General features: G+C 37.1%; 2 long non-coding RNA genes across 3 annotated transcripts in view; one reads left to right on the top strand and one right to left on the bottom strand.

Moving 5' to 3' along the window:
• The window catches only part of LOC106825219 (uncharacterized), a 187,926-nt gene that overhangs the window by 31,722 nt on the left and 134,469 nt on the right, over positions 1-21,735 (bottom strand). The window lies entirely within an intron of this gene.
• LOC139044755 (uncharacterized) overlaps positions 10,683-21,735 on the top strand; it is a 34,834-nt gene continuing 23,781 nt past the window's right edge. Inside the window, exon 1 of one of the 2 annotated variants that reach the window (XR_011501829.1) lies at positions 10,683-12,096. This is a non-coding gene — a long non-coding RNA (uncharacterized lncRNA). The remainder of the gene's footprint in view (positions 12,097-21,735) is intronic. The other variant, XR_011501828.1, reaches the window with a different exon arrangement.

The raw sequence follows: 21,735 nt of genomic DNA, 5'->3' as shown, positions 1-21,735 counted from the left end.
TTTTAAACTATCTTAATTTGATTTTAAAAATTGTTTGAAAGCCTACTTTAAACATCATACTTAATGGTGAATTACTGAAGGAATTCCTTTTGGAAAAGGAAAGGTATGACTACTTCCACTGATATTATTCAATATTGTTCTGGTTTTATTCCCAATGCAATATGACAAGAAAAAAAGGTATATATTATAATTGAACATAAAATTATTTTCACACTGACATGATTTTCAGAAAATTATGAAATAATGGCTCAAGGGGAAAGATGAAAGATAATACAAAACTCAATTCTCATCACAAAGAAAAAAATTTGTAACTGTGTGTGATGATGTAACTAAACTTACTGTGCTAATAATTTTGCAATATATATATATTATGCATATATATATATGCATTCCACTTCACAAGAAGAACTAACAACTATTTATGAACAAGACACAACAGAGAGAATCCACAGAACCACCTGCACCACAGAGACCAAGACAGACTGCACTAGAAGGATAAAAGAAGTGGCTACACACTGGCTGCCGTGCCCCTCCCCCAGGCCAGGCAGCACCACATGGAGAGGACACCTCTGAGCTTCTGGTTTCTCCACTGGGACAAGAGAGCCCGGGGGACAATGAATTGCCCAGCATTGAGGGTTGTTTTGTGGGACCCCGTACTCTGATCTTGCCCCATGGGTATTGCAGAGGAATCTGTAGGGCTCAACCACTGGGAATCTGACCGAAATGAAAATGAAAAAGAGGGGATGGATTTGCAACAACCAGCACACAGATCTTGGCAGACCAAATTCATACCTCCAGTGCCCAACTATTAATCCCTGTCAGCAGCTTTGCTCATCTGAAGAACCAAATTGGTGGCATACTCTGACCAGGGAACTCATTGGGGGTACAGAACTGAGGATTCCAGTCCTCAGATGAGGAGTTTTGCTGGCACTAGAGCCTGGTTTGCCCATGCCCAGGCAAGTAGCTGAGTAATAGCCCCATCCACTACTGAATATACTATCCAGTCCTAACCATCTACTAAGCCTGACTAGAGAATCCAGGTAACCATGGAGACCATCCTACAACCTCTCTTTGGTAGGAAACCAAGCCAACAGTTCTACCCAACTGTTCTCAGCCAGTAGCACACCCCGTCATCCCTGACCTCAGAGCTCAAACAGTTGCCTTGCACTAAAATAGATCATAATAGCAGGCCCTATCTTCCCAAGGACATTATCAGAAGACATGTCCAGAAACCCAAAGTGAGTTGACTGGTGAAGATCTGTCTCTGCCAAAGCAAACCTTTAAAGTCTGGGAAGGAGCTCTGTTACCCAAAGGCACAGATACCAATCAAAGGAATCAAGGATAACAAAAAAATCAAGTAAATATGACACCATCAAAGGAAACTAATACACCTCCAATAACTGACCCTAAAGAAATGGAGATCTATGAACTGTCAGACAAAGGATTCAGGATAATCCTCTTAAGGAAGTTGAGCAAACTACAAGAACACATAGACAAACAACTAAATAAAATTAGGGAAACAATGCATGAATAAAATGAGAAGTTTGACAAAGAAATAGAAACAATAAAAAAAAACCAAACAGAAATCCTAGAGTTGAAAAATGCAATAATTGAATTGAAGAATTCAACAGAGAGTTCAAAAAGCATACTCAATCCTGCAGAAGAAAGAATCAGTGACCTGGAGGATAAGGCATTTGAAATTATCCAGTCAGAGGAGCAAAAAGAAGAGTAAAAACGAGCGAAGGAAGCCTAAGAGACTTATGGGACACAATAAGAAGAATCAATACTTGCATTATGGGAATTCCAAAAGCAAAAGGGAAAGAGAAAGGAACAGGAAGCATATTTAAAGCAATAATGGCTGATAACTTCCCAAAACTGGGAACAGAAATGGACATCCAGATCCCCGAGGCCCAAAGGATCCCAAAGAGGTTGAATCCAAACAGGGCTACACCACGACGCATTATGATTAAATTGTCAAAAGTAAAAGACAAAGAAAGAATTTTAAAAGCAGCAAGAGAAGAGAGAAGTTACATACAAGTGAATCCTCATAAGATTATTGGCAGATTTTTCAACAGAAAATTTTCAGGCCAGGAGAGAATGGGATGACATATTCAAAATATTAAAAGAAAAAACCTATCAACTAAGAATTCTATACCTGGTGAAGCTGTCCTTCAGAAACAAAAGAAGGATAAAGACTTTCCAGAACAAACAAAAGCTGAGAGAGTTCATTACCACTAGATTTGCCTTACAAGAAATGTTAAAGGGAATTCTTTGAGTGGAAGTAAGAGGATGTTAGTTAATATCATAAAAACATGAAAAGGTGGTGTAAAGCTCACTGGTAATGGTAAATATATAGTCAAAGTTAGATTCTGTAATATGGTAATGGTGGTGCATAATATACACACAACTCTAGCTAAACAGTTAAAAATGTGAACATAGTAAAAAATAACCATAACTACAGTAATCTGTTGTTAGTTACACAATATAAATATACATAAATTATAATAGCAATAACCTAAAATGTAAGGGGGAGGAGAAGAAAAAGTGTAAAGTGTAGGAGTTCTATTGACGGTAAGTCATTAACCACTTAAAATACGGTGTTATAATTTTAAGATATTTTATGTAAGCCTCATGATAACTACAAAGGAAAAATCTGTAGCAATTACATAAAAGAACATGATAAAGAAGTTAAAGCACACTGATACCAAAAGACATCAAAAGATACAGAGAAAACAGAAGGATAAGAAAAAAGGAAGAATGAATCTACAAAACCACCAGAAAACAATTAACAAAATGGTAAGATAAATCCTTACCTATCAATCATTATTTTAAATGTAAATGGATAAAATTCTCCAATCAAAAGACATCAAATGGCTGAACGGCTTAAAAAAACAAAATCCAACAATATGCCACATACAAGAGATTCACTCTAGCCTTAGAGACACACAGGGACTGAGAGTGAAGGAATGGTAAAAGATATTTCAGCAAATGGTAATCAAAAAAAAAAAAAAAAGGGAAAGGTAGCTATACTTACATAAAAATAGACTTTCAAAATGGTAAAAAGAGGCAAAGAAGGTCATTATATAATGATAAAGGGGTCAATCCATCAAGAAGATATAACTGTTGTAAATATCTATATGCCCAACATTGGAGCACCTAAATATATAAAGCAAAAAGAGAGCTAAAAGGAGAAATCAACAACAATACAATAATAGTTGGGGACTTTAATACACCACTTTAAACAATGGATCGATCATCTAGAGAATGAATAAAGAAACAGTGGAATAGAACAACTCTATAGTCTAAATGGACCTAACAGACAGATACAGAACATTCTATCCAAAAACAGAAGAATACACATTCTTCTCAAGTGCACATGGAACATTTTATAGCATAGACCATACATTAGGACACAACACAAGTCTTAGCAAATTCAAGAGATTGAAATTAAACAAAGTATCTTCTCTGACCACAATGGCATGAAACTAGAAATCAATAACAAGGGAAAACTGGAAAATTCACAAATAAATGGAAATTAAACAACACTCTTCTGAACAACTAATTGATCAAAGAAGAAATTTAAAAAGTTTCTTGAGACAAAAGAGAACAGAAACACAACATATCAGAATTTATGGGATGCAGCAACAGCAGTTCTAAGAGGGACGTTCATGGCAATAAACTTCTACAGTAAGAAGCAAGAGAGACTTCAAATAAACAACATAACTCTATGCCTTAAGGAACTAGAAAAAAGAAGAATAAACTGAGCCCAAAGTTAGCAGAAGGAAGAAAATATTAAGATCAGAACAGAAATAAATGAAATAGAGAACAGAAAAACAATAGAAAAGATTAATCAAACTAAAAGTTGGTTCTTTGAAAAGAAAGAAAACTGACAAACCTTTAGCTAGACTCACCAAGAAAAAAAGAGAGATGACCTAAATCAACAAAATTATAAATTAAAAAGGAGATATTACAACCGATACCAGGGAAATACAATGATCATAAGAAGCTACTATGAACAACTATATGCCAACAAACTGGACAAACCAGAAGAAATGGAAACATTTTTAGAAGCCTATCACCTACCAAGACTAAATCAGGAATAAATAAAAAATCTGAACAGACCAATTACTAGTAAGAAGATTGAATAAGTAATAAAAAATCTCCCAACAAAGAAAAGCTGAGAAGCAGATGGCTTGATGAATTTTACCCAACATTTAAAGAAGAATTATCATCAATCCTTCTCAAATTCTTCCAAGAAACTGAAGAAGAGAGAACACTCCCAAACTCATTTTACAAGGCCTGCATTATCCTGATACCAAAGCCAGTAAGGACACTACTAGAAAATAAAACTACATCCAATATCCCTGATGAATATAGAGGCAAAATTTCTCAGCAAAATACTAGCAAACCCAATTCAGCAGCACATTAAAAGGGTCATTCACCATGGTTGGGTGGGATTTATCTCTGGGATGCAAGAATGGTTCAGCATACTCAAATCAATCAATGTAATACATCACATTAATAGAATGAAAGAAAAAATCATACAGTCATGTCAACTGATGCAGAAAAGTCATTTGAAAAAATTCAACATCTGTTTATGGAAACACTTAACAAACTAGGCATAGAAGGAACATATCTCAACATAATAATGGCCATATATGACAAGCCCATGGCTAACATCATACTCAATGGTGAAAGGATGAAAGCTTTTCCTCTAAGATTGGAAACAAGATAAGAGTGCCCACTCTCACCACTCCTATTCAACATAACACTGGAAGTCCTAGCTAGAACAATTAGGCAAGAAAAAGAAATAAAAGGCATTAGAATTAGAAAGGAAGAAGTAAAATTGTCTCTATTTACAGATAACATGATTTTATATATAGAAAATCCTAAATACCCAACCAAAAAACTGTTAGAATTAATCAACAAATTCAGTAAAGTTTCAGGATACAACATGAACATACAAAAATCAATAGCGTTTCTACATACTAACAACAAATTTTCTGAAAAGAAAATAAAGAAATCAATCCTATTTACAATAGCATCAAAACCAATAAAATATTAAGGAATAAATTTAAACAAGGAAGTGAAAGAGCTCTACTCTGAAAACTACAAGGCATTGATGAAAGAAATCCAAGAATACTTGAACAAATTGAAAGGTATCCCATGTTCATGGACTGAAAGAATTAATATTGTTAAAATGTCAATACTACTCAAAGCCATCTTTAGAGTCAATGCAATCTCTACCAAGATTCCAATGATATTTCTTGCAGAAATAGAAAAAAACACTCCAAAAATTTAGATGAACCACAAAAGACCACAAATAGGCAAAGAAATACTGAGAAAGCAGAAAAATCAGGAGTCACCACACTTCCTAATTTCAAACTATGGTGCAAAGCTATAGTAATTAAAACAGTATGGTACTGGCATGAAAACAAACAAATAGACCAATGGAACAGAATCAAGAGCCCAGAAATAAAACCAAAGCTATACAGTCAACTAATATTTGACAAGGGAGTAAAGAACACTCAATAGAAAGAGACATTCTCTTCAGTAAATGGTGCTGGGAAAACTGAATATTCACATGTAAAAGAATAAAACTTGACCTCTATCTTACACCACTCACAAAAATTAACTCACAATGGATTAAAGACTTAAATATAAGAACTGAAACTGTGAAACATGTAGAAGAAAACATAGGAAACAAATTACTTGACATGGGTCTTGGTAATGATTTTCTGAAAATTGTACCCAAACCACAAGTAACAAGATAAAAAATAAACAAGTGGGACTATATCAAACTAAAAATTCTCTGCCCAGCAAACAAAACTATCACCAAAGTGAAAAGACAATCTATGGAGTGGGAAAAAATATTTGCAAAACATGCATCTGAAAAAATGGTAATATCAAAATATATGAAGAACTCATACAGCTCAATAGAAAAAACCCCAAATAATCCAATTAAAAAATACACAAGGAAGCTGAATAGACATTTTTCCAAAGAAGATATATGAATGGCCAATAGGTACGTAAAAAGATGATCAATATCACTAGTTACTAGGAAATTGCAAATTAAAACTACAATGAGATATCGCCTCATGCCTGTTAGAGTGGCCATCATGAAAAAGACAACAGATAACAAATGCTCATGAGGATGTGGAGAAAAGGGAACTCTCGCACGCTGCTAGTGAAATTGTAAATTGCTACAACCACTATGGAAAACAGGATGGAATTTCCCTCAAAATATTAAAAATAGAACTACCATATGATCCAGCAATTCTACTTCTGGGAATATATCCAAAGGAAATGAAAACACGAATTCAAAAAAATATTTGCTTCCCTATGTTCACAGCAGCATTATATACAATAGCCAAGGTATGGAACAACCAAAGTGTCCAATAATGGATGAAAAGATGAAGTTGTGATATATGTATACAACGGAATACTATTCAGCCATAAAAAACCAAGAAAATCCTACACTTACTACAATATGGATGGAAGTTGAAGGTGTTATGCTAAATGAAATGTCAGATTAAGACAAATACAGTATTTGTCAGTATTTGACACTCAGTGAGGTGACGTACATACATACATACAGTGACATATGTACAATATTTGAGATACATACAGTGACATATGCCAATTATTTCTCAATAAATAAGGGAAATAATCCATAACATTGAGCAAAAGAAGCCAGGCACAGAACACATAATGTATATTCCACTTTACAAGAGTTTAAAAACAGACAAAATTAGCCTATAGCATTACAAAGCAGGACAAAATTACATTTAAGGGATAGTAGTGACAGGAAAGGAGCATGCAGGAGACTTCTGAGATGCTTGCAAAGTTCTGTTCCTTGAACTGAGTGCTCATAATTTGGGGATATTCGCTTTGTAAAGATTCATCAAGCTGCACGATTGCATTTGTGCAATTTTTAGTATGTATGTTACATTTCAGTAAGATTTAAAAAAACCATATGTATATTTGTATGTATGTAGAAAATCTGGTAGGGTATATGCCATATTAAATTAGGAGTTAGCAAACTTTTCTACAACGTGTCGGAGAGTATTTTAGGCTTTGCTGGACATACAGTCTCTATCACAACTACTCAGCGTCACTGTTAAAAGTGCAAAAGTAGCCCTAGACAATACACAAAGAAATGGGTGTGGCTGTCTTCCATAAGGTTTATCTACAAAAACAGGTAATAGGCTGTAGTTTGCCAGGCCCTGTACCAAATTATTCACAGTGGTTACCTCTGGGGCTAGGGTTAAAGAGAAAGATGCTTTTTACTCTTTACGTGTTTCTATAATGTCTGATATTTTGCAATTAGCATTTTATTTAAAGAATCTACTTCTATTAACATTGTTACAAATGTTTCCCTGAAGAAACAGTGGATCTAAGTGAAAACCTCAAGGTAACAATGCAAATCTAATGCAAATTAGGCAGCAAAATATTCAGTCTATTATCTGTCACCTGAAATGCCTACAAGAACACAGCAAATTTGATTGCCAATTACTAAAAGAGGATTAACATCAGGCAATAATAAAAAAATCTATTCACCAAGATTCTTTCTCTATACTTGTACTTTATGATGTACACACAGATATTGGCCATGACACCCATAGTGTCAACTTTCCATGTTACAACAAGGAAATCATTGCTTTTACTCTGTACATGGAACAAGTATTTTGTTCAAGGTATAAGCATGCCAGCAGCATTAATGTGCACATGCAAAGGAAAACTATAATTCATAGGCTAGAATAGTATTCACAAATAAGCTGACATTTGCTTTTGAACTTTGTTAAGATAAATTTCAACTGTTTTGCCTTAGTAATAGGAAAACAAGTGTACGCCAGAGCCCATGGCTTCTAAGGATTTAAAACCCACTTGTAGACCCAAGATATACACAAACAATAAGTAATTAACCTTAGACAGTCTATGTCTCTTATTTTGGCAGGTATATGCAAGTACTATAAAAAATGAGAAAGAAAAAATATTGTATCCCCGTGTAGAGGAGACCAACTTTTCAAAGAAACAGAACGGATACAATTTGGAGAAAGGAAAGGAAAGCCAGATACTCCAGGCTGGGGGAACAGCAGGATAAACAGAATAAAGTTCCAAATGAGCATGACCTGCTCAAAGGACAGTGAAACCAATTTGCTTTGGGAGAAGGCCAGTCTAAAGAACATAGGCTTTTTCCTGAGTTCAGTGGGAAGCCAGAGGGAGACTGAGCAAGGAATTAACAAGTTTTTAAGAAGACTAGTTTTTGAGGGTATGTGTACGGTTCATGACCTCACTCCCTTACAAATATCCAGACCTATGATTGCAAAAGTTCAGGACAGGATCTTAAGGCTGGACCAGTAGCCTGGGGGCTCCAATCAAGGTAATGAGAGTGCAAATAGCTAGAAACGGCATGTAGTTTACCTTCCAGATGTGAATGACCAATGCTTTTTAGCAAAACTGTCCTGGAAAACACAATAACCCTTGCTAATGCTGTTTTTTGTTTGTTCTGATGTTAGTCTTTTGTCTCTATGATTTCTAACAACATCGTTGACAAAATTTCATTCAAGCTCAGATCTTAAGAACTGCTAACAGAAAGTCAGATCTCTAGCAAAAACATTTCTTAAGTACCATGGTTTCTTGCTAGTGGTCCATTCTTTTATTCCCATTAAACCTAGACCATCTGTCTCCAGGTCTCTGGGCCTTGTGACTAGTATGAGAGTTAGACATAATCTTTTTGAGGCTTCTCTCCACCTCTCTAGGAGACTCATTTATGTTTTGTTTCTAATGCCTTCATGGATAGTTGCTCTGTGCAGTAAGGAGAAGGTTAACCCAGCTGCTACCTACACTAATCTTCTACTTTGAACTACTTAAAATGCTTATAATTCCTCACATCTTGAATCAGGCAAGACCCAGGTCAAGACATTTTCGGGAGGAGGAAGATCTAAGAGGATCATATCCTCTCTCAGTAATAAAGAGTAGCCTTTCTCAGGGGCTGGCCCAGTGGTGCAGTGGTTAAGTGTGCATGTTCCTCTTTGGTGGCCCAGGGTTTGCCCATTCGGATCCCAGATGTGGACATGGCACCGCTTGATAAGCCATGCTGTGGCAGGTGCCCCACATATAAAGTAGAGAAAGAAGGGCATGGATGTTAGCTCAGGGCCAGCCTTCCTCAGCAAAAAATAGGAGGATTGGCAGCAGATGTTAACTCAGGGCTAATCTTCCTCAAAAAAAAAAAAAAAAGAGAGTAGCCTTTCTGTTTGAAAGATAGAGATGTACACACGAGGGTGAAAAACAGGACCCTGAATGTATACTGAGGAGAATGGAGTCAAAGCATGGCAACAAGAACCTTCAGGAAAGAGGCAGCCTCTGCAGAAGCAGACCATCTTAAACTGAAGTGTTTCAGGCAAACAGACACGATAGGCTCCAGGATAGCTGGAGTGAACGGGGCTAGGTGAGGCAGCATTTTTTTTCCCCAAAGATATATTAGTTTTTCAAATCTTGAAGAAAAGAACATTGTTTAATCCTCAAGAAAGAGGTCTTTTGGAAAGATAAGATGGTGGGCATATGTCCAAATTGGTTTACTCTCTTGGAAGACCACGGCAAACCACCCATTTCAGCAAGCTTCCAGCTCATACGCCCATGTATTCGGAGCATAAGAGGATGGTTCATAATTTTACGGGACCTTAGCTTCCACCATGGCTCTCACTAACCACTCAAGCTATGGAGCTCCTACCATCTCCATCTCTTTATCTGCAGGCTCTTTGAGGGATCGTGTTCACTAGATACAACATCTTATCATTGAAGTTCAGATTGTTTGCATGATATATATTTTTACTTTTAACTTATCCATATAATTATATTTGAAGTTAGTTTCTTATAGACAGCATATAGTTGGATCATGTATTTTTATGCACCTTGACAATCTCTGTCTTTTAATTTGTGTGTTTAGACCATTTACATTTAATGTAATGTTAATATTTTTGGATTTAGGCTTGCCTTTGTATTATTTCTTTTCTATTTACTACATGTTTTTAAAATTATTTTTTCCTCTTTTCCACCTTCTTTTGAGTTATGTGAGTTTCTTTGGTATTCGATTTTATCTATTGTGCTTTCTGCTCTCTTTTTCTCTCTCTCTCTTTTTCTTTTTTGCAGAGGAAGATTTCCTTAAGCCAACATCCATTGCCAGTTTTCCTCTTTTTGTATGTGAGCCACTGCCACAGCATGGCCACTGACAGACAAGTGATGTAGGTCTGCACCCTGGAACTAAACCCAGGCTGCTGACATGGAGAGCACCAAACTTAACCACTAGGTCACTGGGGCTGGTCCTATATCTCTTTGAGATGACTTTTTAATTGGCTAATCTAGGGACTATAATATACATACTTAACTTTTCATAGTCTATTTAAAATCAGTATTTTACCACACCAACTGGAAAATAGAAACAATATTATAATATAGGCTTTATCCTCCTCCCTTTATGTTGTAGTTGTCTTACTTATCGCATCTACATATACTAAAAACTCCATCAGGAAGTATTTTAGTTTTTGCTTTCAACCATCAAATATATTTTAATGAACTCAAGAGGAGAGAAATAGTCTATTAGAATTACCAAAAATTTACCATTTCTGTTGCTCTTCCTTCATTCTTGATGTTCAAAGTTTCCTTCTGGTATCATTTTCTTCTATCTGAAGAACTTTCTTTAACAATTCTTTTAGTTCAGATCTGCTGGAAAGGAATTCTCTTAGTTTTCTTTCAGCAGAGAAAATCTTACTTCGGCTCCATCCCTGAGAGATATTTTTTTGCATATAGAATTCTAGGTTGACAGTTCTTTTCTTTCAGTACTTGAAAATTATTGCGCCATTTTCTTTTGTAGTTTCTCCATAGTTTCTAATGAGAAATGTAGTTACTCAAATAGTTGCTTCTTTGTGTATGATGCAGTGTTTGTCTCTGGCAATTTTCAAGATATTTTCTTTGACTTTGGTTTAAAAAAATTTGAGTATGTTGTGCCTGGGTGTGGACTTTTGGGTGTATCCTGTTTATAGTTTGCTTAGCTTCTTGAATCTGTACATTTCTGTCTTCCACCAAATATGGAAATTTTTCTTCAAATGCATTTTCTTCAGATATTTTTTTTTGTACTGTGTCTTTCTCTTCTCTTTCTAGTCCTTCAGTGACATGAATGTTAGACCTTTTTGTATCGTCACTCAGGTCTCTGAGGTTCTGCAAGCTTTTTCTTTTTCTTTTTTTCCCTCTTTGTTCAATCTCAATAATTCCATTGTTCAATCTTGAAATTCATTCTCTTTCCTCTGTGATCTCCATTTGACTACTGGGTTTATCCCGTGAGTTTTCTAAAATTTAAGTTTATATTTTTAGTTATACAATTTCTATTTGGTTTTCCTTAATATCTTCTATTTATTTTCTATTTTTCCATTAATTCTAAGAGTCTTTGCCCTTACTTTCTGGAGCATTTTTATAATATCTTCATCAAAGTCTTTGTCAGATAGTCCTAACATCTGTGTCATCTCAGCACTGGCATCTGTTATTGTCTTTTCCCATGTGAGTTGAGATTTTCCTGTTTCTTCACATGCTGAATAGTTTTGGATTGTATCTTGAAGATTTTGAAAATCATATTATAAAATTCTGGGTCTTGCTTAAGTCCTGTGGAGAACGTCAACATTTTGTTTTATTAGGCAATTGATCCAGTTGGATTCATGTTGCAAGGTCCAACCAGTCTTCTATGGGTAGTGGTTTCAACGTCAGTTCCATTTTTAAAAGCCTTTGCAAAGCTGTTTGAATGTTTCTTGAATGTGTGTCACCCGGTGGCCAGTCTGGGATCCGGGCAGCGGTCCACCTCTTCTTTTAGTTCTCAGGATTGTGGATGTGCTATTTAGAGGCAGATTCATGCGTCTGAAGCTTGGAAGTGAGCCTAGGAGTTTATAAACATGTTTACAGTGTCACTTACCCAAGCTCCTCTCTCTCCATGATCTACCTGTTGCTTCTGGTTCCCTGTGGCTTCCTTTGCAATCCTCCAGACAGAAAACTAAGGTTTCATCTGCCCTGCTTTTCTTCACACTCGCCACAGCTACAATCATATTTCAGGTAAGAGGCAGGAGGACATAGAATAAAAAAGCAATGGGAGTTCACCCCAGTCTCCTGAGACCACAGGTCCTGTGATTGGAGAGAAACATTCCCTTCCCTGAGAGTTTAAGGCACCTGTGGGACTCTACTGCGGCTGCTGTCCCAGCTGCCATTGCCATGGAGATGGGATGCAAAAGAACAAAAGAAATAAAAAAGAGAGAAAAGGAAGAGATTTTCTCTACTCTTTCTAAGCATTCAGAAATCTCTTTCTCATATCTTGAGCCAGAACTAGAGGACTTATTCTGTAGCTCTCTCTTTCTGTGTCAACACCCACCTCTTGGTTTTGGGCTGTCTTGAGTCTAGGCTGGGGGACATTCGGGGCTAAAAAATGTTAAGCTCATTACTGGTTCTCTAGTATTTCAAACTCTGGTCTTTTGCAATCTGCCTGCTATTTTTAATTTCAGAATCTTCAAACAGCTGCTCCAGGCATTCTGGACAGGCTTTGGGGGGGCATTCAGTTGGAGAGATAGTAAGGAACATACGTATTTTGTCTTACTCCAAGATATTTTAAATAACTAACACGACACAGGATAAAAACAAGGATGAAGTGAACAGGTTGCATGTTAAATTTAGTTGCAAGTTAAACATTGATATTTTAGTTCTAGGTGCTAAAACTATTCTAATATCTTGCTTTCTGCATGGTAAGTGTTGACAAGAGCCATATTTGGATTTCTGAGTTACAGAGGGCAGTAGAACTCCCAGTAGGAGCCAGCATTCGTTACTCAGGGTAACTTACTTAGCTTGCTTACTTAGCTTTCCTGAGCAGTTTATTTTGCTTTGGATCTGCTCTCTGCTGGGCACTTTCACATACCAGAAATCACTTAATAATCACAACTCCCTGATTAGGTGGTGAAATTATCTTCAGATTAAGTGACTTGCTTTGTGGCTGACAACTGCTTCCAGATGGATGGGGACATGTGACTGACCTAATGAGTGTAAATCTGCTGGGAGCTAATGGAAATAAGAGGGTAACTAAGCATTTTTCTTACCCATTGAATGAAGTGAGATTTACTCATTGGCCTTCGTTTTCTATAGCCTTGGCCTATCCATATGCTGCAAGAAGTATAAACGGGTAGAAAACTGACTGCTCCTACTTGGATCAGAATTCTCTGGCCTTATTCACCATCCCAGCCTTTCATGAGCTTTCTAGACTCTAAACTCTCCCTTTCTGCTGGCTTCTCTCTGCCTTAGCTTGATCTGCCTTTCTAGATGGTCGACTTTTCTGGCACTAAATGTTACTCAGTAATTTTTTCCATGGTTATTTGTGTTTAGGGTTTATTAAAAAAAAATACCCTCGGTTAGAATTAGGTGCTTACAAAACCATTGAAAGCCCAAAGTAGCAAGTCACTGGCTTTAGGTTTAGCGCTACAAAGAGACAGAGTTGCTGCCACCCAGAGCCAGCAATCTGCAGAAATCTGCTGAAGAGTTCAGAGCCCCTTCATGGCATCCAGGAAAGTGAATGGCAGGAGAACACAGAAATGGCTACGAAAACTCATGCCTGGGAAATCCACATCTCCACTCACTGTCATAGAAAAAGATGGCTTCTGCTTCTTCTGCCTTCCAGATCTTGTGAGAGCAGACCTCATTTGTGGAACCCTGAACAAATTCAAAACCTTGTTGGCAATAGAGTCCAAGAAGTGTAGCTCCCAGGCTTCTTGCCTTGGCAAAACAAAAAGAGAACTGAAAGGGGTATGAAGAATATTGAGTGCCAGCAGTTAATATTAGCAAACTAATAATGTTTAATTCCAACGGCAAGGAACAAAACAAAACATGTTTTTCATCTGGCAAGTCAGCACTTGGTTGGTGTTTATTCTTGTGAAATAGAATTTTATTAGTCATAGACATATTTGGTAATCATATAGATGTGACTATCCACAGCTAGTCACAATGCAATGAGGAATGCTTTTCTATCACATGAGATGTCTCTAATCCTGCTCCCAGTAGGGCCTGGGGAGTGTCTGGAATGTGTGCGCAAAGCCAACAATTGTGGAATTACTGTGGCTAGCCTCTCAGTCTTGACACATGAAGACCTCCCAATCTACTCTGTAAATTGCACTTTGCTAAATTCCTGAGTGGTCTGCTCACTTTCTTACCCCTTTCCTCTGAACTTTTTGAAAGTCCTGGAGAGGTCATAGATTTTGCTTCAACGAAAATAGAGCTCCCCAGTAACAATGTAATCACACTATGAGAAGAAGTTGGCACTTATAGGTGGTTACTTTCTAATCTCATCTTCATGATGATTAAGAATCCATGAGCTCTTCTGAATTTCCAGACTAAAATTAAGCTGTGGTCATAGCCAGCATTCATATCTTATTCCTTCCCTTAATGGGAATGCCTTCAATGTTTTATTGTTAAGGGTGATATCGAATGTTGGCTTAAGAATGGTTCTTTATCTTGTTAAGGAAAGCTCTCTCCATTCCTAGGTTATGAAGCTTATCAAAGGAATGGATGTATTAGCAGAGGCCCTTTTAGGATCTTGATTGACTAACACATACTGCTAATTTTCTAATCTTAAGCCATCCTTACATTCTAGTTATAAATTCTTACATGATTATAATTTCATTCTTTTAATATCCAGTCTCCTTTCATCATTTGTGCTAGTTTCACAAAATAAGTAGGATACTCCCATATTTTAATATTCTGCAGCATTTTTAACATTGCATTTATTATACAAACCTTATGAAGAATTTATCACTAAATCTAACTTTGGGGTATTAGACATGCTTTTTTGCTATTAATTGTCCAATTTCTATTTTCATCCTTTCTTATTGTTCTCCCAGGTCCCCTGTCTGATTCACCTAACAATTTTGTTTTCTGAACCCTTTATTTAAGCCTTAGTTTAAGGCTCTTATTTTGAGGGAACCCAGGCCAAAACAGTATCTTTCAACCTAGCAGAAGATTAGGTATTCACGCTTTGGAAAGAATGCACCAAATAGACTCCAGTCACAGTGGAGAGAAAAGTGAGCTTTTATCCAGAAGACAGGAGATTTACATGAAAGTCAACATGATGAATGGTGAAACTGCAGTTCGTTTCCGTGACCAGGTAGCAGAATCTATCATCTGGGCTTGTACACTCTATACGGAGGATGGAAGAATTTATTTGGAGAGAGGATCTCTTTATGACCAGATAAAGGAAAAATGCCTACAGATATTGACAGTGTGAATCCCCTACAACACTGGCCAAATCCTGCTCAGTCATCCTACAGTGAAACTCATGAGTTAGCAAGGCCTCCTCTTGTACACTGTAGGGCCTGGGCCTTGCTTGCTCAGCAAGAGCCCACAAGCCCATTGCAAACATGTGTCCTTCTGGCCCTCTTCTGGGCAGGATGCCAAACCTCTGGGATTTGTAACAATCCAGGGCCTGGCCAGCCTGGGTCTTACCTTATCTCACTCAAAGAACATCATGTCTAGAAGGAACACAGAGCCCCTTCATGTGAACTACTATTCCTGGGAATGCTGGTGTACCAGGGACAGCCCCTCTCGGCAAGCGTATAGCCTTCGTGCCCTCTGCCTATATAAGCAACCCCCTCCCCGCCTGCAGTTGCGGGTGCACATTTCCGTCCAGCTGGCTGCCACTGGACATTCCCTCTAAATAACAACAAATAAAGCCATGTGTCTTGTTCCCCATCTCCGTATCTTTTCTTTGGTTTTTCCACAACATATCCTGCACTGCTTTCCCAATTGGGTGTGCGCCCAGACACACACATACCTTTCAGTCAGCTTTTTAGTGAAATTCTCAAGTAGAAATGGACAGAAACAGGTTGCTAAGTAGCAACACAAAGTGTCTAATGTGACAAACAGGTTAAAACCAACAAGAAAATAGTAAAAATGAATATGGAAGAGTCTAGGCAAAATAGGATGCCCATGGGAAAAAATACTCTAAATAAAATTATAATATCCTAAAAGATAAGAATAAACTGCATCTATGAAACAACACATAGATGTTATATATATTTTTAGAGAATAATCAGAAACAAGTAAGATATTCTGGAAATAAAAACATAATACAAACAGAGAAGGGACAATATAGAAGGTGTGAACAGAAAATGGAGTGGAAATAGAGATGAGAAAGAGAGAGAGAGAGAATAAGAAAAAGGAGAGTCAGAAAGATGTGGCGACACAGAGTGTAGCGTAAATGCCTGACATTAAGCTATTTGATTATAAGGAAAGTGCACGACATCAGGCTTTTGATTGCAAAGGCATCCATTTCATAGACATCTGTCTCAAATAAACATATTGCCAGCTCTATGTCACAGCTACTAGCAAAACATCTGGATAAGGAGCCCAGCTGCCCCCACTCATGAAGTTCCCCTTTTACAAAGCCCCTTTCTAAAACCTAAATAACTGACCACTTCAGTGACCCTGCTTTTCCCTTCCTGTGCCCTAATTCCTGCTCTTGTGTCTTAAATTCACTCATAAAAAGTGAAACCCTAGGCACCCCACCCTAATACCCAACACAGGCAGAGCCCCAGCTACACACTCCCTCTGTCTGTCACTCTCTACCCACAACCTCACTGCATGGCACTTGGGCTTGCTGTGTACCCCCCAGGACCTGTGAGTAATACAGCTTTTTCAAAGTTCTCTCACGGTTGTTGCTGAGGTGCATTTTGCAATCATAATAAGAACCACAAGGGTGGGTCCAGCCACAACATTGGCTCTGGTTGAGCAAGTGTCTGGGGACTCACCACAAGCAGTATGGGCCCAGGTGAGTGTCCCGGGCTTCCATAGGATGAGACCCACACAAAACACAGAGATGGAGAAAGAGGGGGAATATAGATGGTGGGGGGAGAGTATGTGTGTGTGTGTTAATTAGGGTCCACGGGAATCTGGGGAAAAGGGAGGAGACAAATCAAGTGAGATAGAGAAATAGAGAAAGAAACACAGAGACAGATGAGGGAGAAGGAACAAATATGGCAGATACAAGAAGGGCAGGGAAAACAGTGATGGAGAAAAAGAGGAAGGGAAATAGAAAGAGGGAAGAAACAGAAAACAGAAACAAAGGGAGAAACAGAAAGGAGGGCAGAGACAGATTGAAAGAGAAAGCACTAAAAGAGAGAGAGGCATGGAAACAGAGTAGGGAAAGCCAGAAGAAGAAAGGGAAATCAAAGAGAGGAGACAAAATGGTCTCCTTAGGCTCCTCCTGGCTGTGGCAGTTTCTCAGACTTTTCTTGTTTTTGATGATTTTGACAGTTCTGAGGCATTCTGGTCAGGTATTTTGTAGGATACCTACTACCGGAATTTGTCTGATGTTTTTCTCATGATAAGACGGAGGAAAGGGGTTATTTGGAGGCAGATATCCGAGGTAAAGTGTCACTTTCATCACATCATATTGAGGGTACTTATTACCAATATCATTTATGGCTGTTCATGTTGACCTTGATCACCTCTCTGAGGTGATCGGCTTTCTTCACCTTAAAGTTACTCCTTTCCCCCCTTTTTCATACTGTCCTATTTGGAAGGAAGTCACTATGCACAGCCCAGACCTAAGGAGTGGAAAGTTCTACTCTCTCTTCTTGAAAGAGAAGGACCTTCATGTATTATTTGGAATTCTTTTGCATGACAGATTTGTCTCTTCTCCCACATTTGTTAGTTTACTTGATCATGTAATTATATCAGTTTGGACTCATGAATACTTGTCTTATACTTTGGATTATAATACAACACTACTTTATTAACTTTCTTGCTCAAATTGTTCTAGCTTTGGCCATTGGGAGCTCTTTCAGTTGGCTCCTGTGCACCTTTGATATACCCACATCAATGTGCATGGGTTTTGGGGTTTTTGCTTTGTTTCGTTTTTTGAGCATTTCCTTACTTTGTGCGTCTACAAAATGCTTCAGGCTCATCTTGTCTATTTCCTATCCCAGCCCAAGATTCAATCATTTCTTTAAGGAGCTCTGGTTTCTTTTATTGGAGAACGGTATTAGAAAATAAGATCTGAGCACCAGGTGTCCTTGTGCTAGTGAGTTATCATTTATTTTGGGGCTTCTCAGCTGACAGCACAGAAATATATGTATGTACACTAAGCTGTACACATATGCATATCTGTAAGTGTTTCTTTTTGCAACGATCAGTATTTATACTAAATTAAACACAAGTTCATTCTGATGTCTCTGGCTCTAATCCATTACCATGTGGATCATTCCGGCCTCCTCCAATTACTTATTTGTAAATTTCCATTCCAACAGTGAAAAATATGACTGCCACCATCTGCCATCCAATTACTCAATTGTTCCAGTAAACATGCGTAGCAATATCAGAATTAACTCATAACGCAATGGGAAACAACTTTATCAACTAGAACACAGTTTTATGTGCAGTCCCTTTTGCCTTTAGTCTTACAGACTCCATTTATTACCAAAGTTACTAGATAAACATCTTTCCCTCCACCCCTGCAGTGAGGTGTTTCACATATTTTAATACAGTTAGAAGCTCTTGTCAAAGTCTGAATTCCTCCCTGGCATCTGCAAATCTCCTAAATGATTTTTTAATATTGTGTATATTAATGTTCACTTTTTGTCCTATAAAGTTCCATAAATTTTGACAAATGCATAGTCATGTGTTCACTATATCATCAGAACAGTTTTACTGCCCTCAAAATTCCTTGTGCCTCACCCTAAGCCAGAACCCTTGACAACTACTGGTCATTTTATTACTCCTACAGTTTTGCCTGTTCCAGAATGTCATATTACTGGATGATACACTCTCCCTGTCTTTTTGTGGTTTGGTAGCTCACTTTGATTTGTTGCTAAATAATATTGCATTGTACAGATACAGGTTATATATCCATCCATGTATTGAAGGATATATTCCAGTCTTTTGCAATTACAAATAAGGCTGCTATAAATATAAGCATGCAGGTTTTGTGTGGACATAATTCAACTGGGTTTAACCTAGGTAAATAATTAAGAGTGTGGTTGCTGGGCTGGATTGTAAGACTATGTTTAGCATGGTGTGAAACTGCCAAGCTGTTTTCCAAAGCATCTGTACCATTTTCTGTTCCCATACAGAAGGAAGGGGAATTTCTTTTGCTCTGCATTCTCACCAGTATTGTCAGTATTTGACACTTCTAATTTAACTTTCAGCTTCTAATAGGTGTGCAGCAGTATTTCATTGTTGTTTTAATTTGCAGTTCCCTAATCACATGTGATGTTGAACACCTTTTCATATGTTTATTTGCCATCTGTATGTCTTCTCTGGTGAGGTATTTGTTCAGATACTTTGCCTATTTCTTAATTGGGTTGTTTGTTTTCTTATTGTTGAGTTTTAAAAGTTCTTTGTATATTTTGGAAACAAGTCCTTTATCAGATATGTGTTTTACAAACATTTTCTCCCAGTCGGTGGCTTGTCTTTTTAATCTTTTAAAAGTGTCTTTCAAAGAGCAGAAGTTTTAAGTTTTAATAAAGATAACATTTTCTTTCATGGATTGCAGTTTTTGTATTGTATCTAAAAACTCATCAGCACACCCAAGGTCTCTGAGATTTTTCTCTTATGTTTTCTTCTAGAAGTGTTATAGTGTTGTGATTTGTATTTAGATCTACAATATATTTTTAGTTGATTTTTTGTGAAAGGTGTAAGGTCTGTGTAGAGCTTTATTTATTTTTACATATGGATGTTGAATTGTTTCAGCACATTTTGTTGAAAAGACTATCCTTTCTCCATTGAATTCCCTTTGCTCTTTTGTCAAAGATGAGTTGACTGTATCTGTGTGGGTCTACTTCTGGGCTCTTTACACTGTACCCTTGATTTATATGTCTATTCTTTCATCAGTACAATGCTGAAAATTACTTTAGCTTTGTAATATGTCTTGAAGCAGTATCAGTTCTCTGACTTTGTTCTTCTTCAGTATTGTGTTGGCTATTCTGGGTCTTTTGTTTTTCCATATGAACTTCGGAGTCAGTTTGTCAATATCCACGAAATAGCTTGATGGGATTTTGATTGTGATTACAATGAATATACAGACTAAGTTGGGAAGAATTGATATTTTAATATCGAGTCCTCCGATCCATGACTCTATTTTCATTTATTTAGATCTTCTTTGATTTCTTTCATTAGATTTTTATACTTTTCTGCATAGAGATTCTGTATATATTTTCTTAGATTTATACCTAAGTGTTTCATTTTTTTGAGTGTTATTGTAAATAATATTGTGTTTTTAATTTCAAGTTTCAGTTGTTCATTGCTGGTGTATGAGAAAACAATTGACTTTTGTATATTAACTTGGATCCTGCAAACTTGCTATAATTACCTATTAGTTCCAAAACTTAAAAAAAAATTTCTACAGAGACACTCATGTCTTGTGTGAACAAGGACAGCTTTATTTCTTCCTTCTCAATATATATACTCTTTAATTCTGTCTTTGTCTTATGGCACTACCTAGGATTTCAAGTATGATATTGAATAGAAGTGTGGAGAGAGGACATTTTTACCTTGTTCCTAATAGGAGGAAAGCATCTAATTTCTCACTGTTAAGTATGCTGTTAGGTGTAGGTTTCTTGAAGATGCTCTTTATCACGTTGAGAACGTTCCTCTCTCTCCTTAATTTGCTGAGAGTCTTTTTTTTAAATGAATGAATGGATGTTGGATTTTGTCAAATGCTTTTTCTTCATCTATTAATATAATTATATAATTTTTCTTCTTGTCCAGTCTTTATCATGAGAAATTTGGGGGGATCTTGGAGTTAATACCTATGAAAGTGTGGGGGCAATCACTCAGATTGGACTGCCAAATAGGATTTTTTAACTTTCAAGCTAGTCCACATTCGGTCTCCAGCAATTTGTTAAAATTAAGATTTTAGTCTTCCTACCAGTATACAGCTTCAGCAGCTTCTATTCCTAATGAGCTGATCTCAGCCATGATCTATTGTATTCTCCTGTCTCTCCAGATTTCAGGGTGTCAGTTTACTCTGTGACCTTAGTTCTCTGAGGAGTATAATAACATTCATTGAAATTTAGTTTGTTTGGATTATTTTTCTTGTTTTGAAAATGGGAGTGGTGACTTCCATGCTCTTTACATGTCGAACCTGAAACTGGAAGTTGCCCTTAATATTCTCTTCATGTCTACAGCTGGGTAATAATATTTCCAAAGTTTCTAGTCCAGTCTCTCTTATCTAGCAGGTTTCAGACACAGCTAAGGATTTGTATGTCTTCCTGTGCCCACTTCCTTGCTCTCATACTCTCTGTGGGTTTATTGCTGTTGTTATTCTTCCATATTTAGGATAGTTAGAATTATTACTGCATCGTAGACTTAGGAGGACACTCCAGAGGTTTGAGTCTGAGAAAACTTATGTCCCTTGGTTCTTCAGTATTTCCCTAACTATTCATCAACAACAGGGTAATTTTCACCACTCTATAGACCAAGAAACATCACAATAAAATCCCCAGATCATCTATGGTGACTGAGATGAAGAAAGTTTTGTTGTATCTTTAATGCTTCTGCTACTCAGACTCTCCCTGTCTATCTCCACCCAACTTAAGACAGACTCATAGAGATTATCTTTCGCACATCAGTGAACTAGCACCAGCCATACCAAATTACCATTAATATTATTACTTTCTGAGAGATTAAACCCTAGCTAAACAGGTTCTATTTGATTAGGATGGG

This window comes from Equus asinus, chromosome 1 (genome assembly GCF_041296235.1).
Source record: "Equus asinus isolate D_3611 breed Donkey chromosome 1, EquAss-T2T_v2, whole genome shotgun sequence".
NCBI lineage: Eukaryota > Metazoa > Chordata > Mammalia > Perissodactyla > Equidae > Equus > Equus asinus.
The sequence above is the reverse complement of the archived record's forward strand: the minus strand, read 5'-3'. Positions and strand labels throughout refer to the sequence as shown.